This window comes from Populus euphratica, unplaced genomic scaffold (assembly GCF_000495115.2).
Source record: "Populus euphratica unplaced genomic scaffold, PopEup_1.0 scaffold93.1, whole genome shotgun sequence".
NCBI classification, from domain to species: Eukaryota; Viridiplantae; Streptophyta; class Magnoliopsida; order Malpighiales; family Salicaceae; genus Populus; species Populus euphratica.
Window position 1 is genome coordinate 1,178,036 of NW_011499873.1, and position 3,503 is coordinate 1,181,538.

The following is a 3,503-nucleotide window of genomic DNA, read 5'->3' on the forward strand; positions in this document are numbered from 1 at the left end:
AATTCTTTTAATAATTTAAATTTATTAGTTGAAATAATTCCTTAACACTAGCTATATTAAAAACATTGATTGTCAATTAAATTTGCGACGATCAGTTTCGTTCTTCACTTTGCAGTCATGAACAAGTAGTGTTGTCGGCAATTGGAAGTCTACAAAACCATTTTAAATGGCATTCTCTGTTTCATGGAACACCATGCTGCGTGTATTGATGAGTGATATTTGAATCATCTATGCAAACTCCACAGGTCTGTTTACCGTCTCCAGAAATCTCCCCATGCATGCATGGTTCTCTTGCCTCCATAAATTCTTAGCTGGTTTCGGTTTTGAGGGGTCCAGCACACTGGTTGCTCCTTATTCATTTACAGAAAAGACCATGTCTAGATCTTTCTCCCTGTGGATGTTGATGACATGCTCATTATTAAGAGTAATATATCTTTTATGCATACAATCATCTCTGGTTTGAACTCACGATTTTCAATTAGGACTATTGTTTATTTCCTGATTCCTAAAACCTTTAACTATCATTTACTCGGTTCAATCCAAAGAGTAGTTAATGTTTTCATTATTGGAGAATTGAAAAAAAAAAAACTACAGAAAGATTCACAAAAAATATTACATTATTGTTTCTTGACAGAAAGTTTATCACTAATTTCTGATATAAATGGTGACGGGATAAAAAAATTATTTTGGCAATTCTGTCAGTATAGTTAACGTGTCAAATTACGATAAAAATTCCGCTAGTGATCTTAAAAGGATTTAAATCCCGACTGTCTAGCCTCTCTTCTCCCACATTTCTTCTTCCTTTTCTTCTTCACTTTACAATCACACCAGCCCCACCTCTCCACCAAGCAATCAATTCTAACAACCCCCTCATAAATCCGGCTACCTAAGCTGCTGGTCTGTCGAACAACCTTTGTTCAATAGCACCAGTTTCCCTCCATTGATTTATTTATTGTCAAACTTCACTCCACCAAATAACCAAATAAACAAACTCGTTCATTTTTATAGTAACTTGTATATGTTTTAAGTTAATTTATTAAAATTTATTTGTGGTATTACCTACTTGTATATTTAAGTATTTTACTTGTTTTATAATGATAATTTTGTTATATTTATATATAATTTGTATTTTTAGATTTGTTGGAAATTAATTTAATTTATCACATGATAAAATTGTGTGATTTTATAATTTAAGTATGTTATAATTCAAGAAATGAGGGGTAATTTAATAGTTATTGATTTGTTTATATAAATTTCATGATTAAGTTGAAAATTTGAGGAAAATTGAGTTTGTGTGAAATTAGTAATAATTAAAAAATATTTATTTAGGTTGAATAGTTTTGAATAAAAAAAATAAAAAAAAATAATGGATAATTAGTTAGGTTTTATTTTATTTTTTTATTCTAGTTTTCAATTATATATTTGTAATGATGGTTATAGTTGTACGTGATGGTATAGATGATAATTATAATGATTGTTATGATAATAATGATATTAATAATTATTATAATATGACAACCAATAACAGAGTGATAGTGAAGTGTGACAATGATTAAAGATGACAATAATAAAGTGATGATTATTATTTTGATTTTAGAAAGGTATGAAAATTATGATGAAAAATAATAAAACAATAACTATATTGATAAAAAGATAATAAAAGTGATGATGGTGTGGTTGAAAGTGGTGAGATGGTGATGATTATTTTTTGTAATTGATATTTTTTTTTTTAGATTAATATGGGTGTTTGGACAGCTTGTACGCACCACGATTAATCCTATAGGCCCTGAAGTTAACGATCATGTAAACCTCCAGTGGCCATCATATGAGCAACCAAAGACTCAAATCTAAGATCATAAAGGGACCAAACTTCTTAATCCCAAATCCTTACCACTTGACCACCATCTAGATGATTTTTTTGTAATTGATATTGATACTATTAGTGATGGTTATAGTTTAAGTAATTAAGTGATGGTGTATTGCATGTTATGGATTTTTTATATTTATTTATTTATTGAATTTTTCATTAATTTGGAAAGTAATCTAAGTCGTCATTTGAGCTCTTTTAACTTGTTATTATTTGTTAAATTTACTTTGTAAAATTTTTTAAATTAATACTTTTTTATGTATTTTTTAATATTATATTGTTTTATAGTTGAGCTTTATAATTTTATTAAATTTATTTTTGTTGATGATTTTTTTATATTTTTTATTGACATGGATACTCATTTTGTTAAATAAAAAAATTATTTTAAGGAATAGAGTTATTAAACAACTAAGTATATGATTTATCTTGTGAAATTAAATATTTTAGTAATTATTTTTAATTAAATATCAATCTAAATAATTAGATATGTATATAAACATTTTAACTTATAAATAAGAATTATATATATATATATATATATATATATAAAAGGAAACTTTTTTTTTATCAAATTCGACGCGATTCAAAGAGGTGGTTCTAGTTAGCGAACCATGGACACGGGCTTGAGCTATGTCTGCATGTTTTAAATGATCCTCCTCAGGATCTATTTGCTGCTCTTCGTGTGGCTGCTTTTATTGAGATTGCCAGGCTACATAGAAGTGGTTAGTCTTCTTCTTCTTTTTTTGGGTTCCCTGAGGCTTAGGTCCTCTCCTTGGTTTCTTGAATTTGAACTTTGAAACCATTCCTATAGAAGATTTATTCTTCTATACATATATTAACAAGATAGTTAAAACAAATTAATCTAAATTAGTGTATAAGCAGATCCTAATATAGTACTATAGACTATGAAAAAAAGAAAGAATATTGCTAGCTAGCAAGTATGAAATGTCTCACCAAGTAACATTAATTTAAAGCTATGTCCTCCTGTTGACAGTAAATATTGTTCATATATCACATATAAAAAGTGTTTGATATTATGATAATTATTGCAATTATAATTTGAAAAAAAATATTTTGTAAAAAATATTTTTAATTGAGATTGATTTGACATTGATATATATTTGGTTAAAACTATAGTTGAAATTAAGGTTGAATAAAAAATAATTTAATATGTTTGGTTAATAATGGTTTTGAAATTAAAGTTATAAAATAATTTTAAAAAATATATATTAATATTTATGGTTTTTATTCTAAATATTATAGATTTAACTATTATTATTATATCATGAAATAAATAATATTTTATATAAAATATTTTTTATTGTTTTATTAAACTATCTACAATTCCATCACATATAAAATACATTCGACAAATACTACAGTTTTTTTTTATTTTTTAAGCGCGCAACAATATCGGTTAAAATATAATTAGAAACAAAATTAGAATGTGATCGAATTCTTCAAATGCTATGTCATTAAGTAATCTCTGTCTAATTTATGTAATGTCAATGAATAATGATAAACATTATTTTTTATAATAGAACACAATTAAAAAATAAAAAATAATTTTTATTTTTTATTTTATTGTGTAGGACCCATTTCAATGCATATCAAACTTTGAACTAGACCCGGTCCG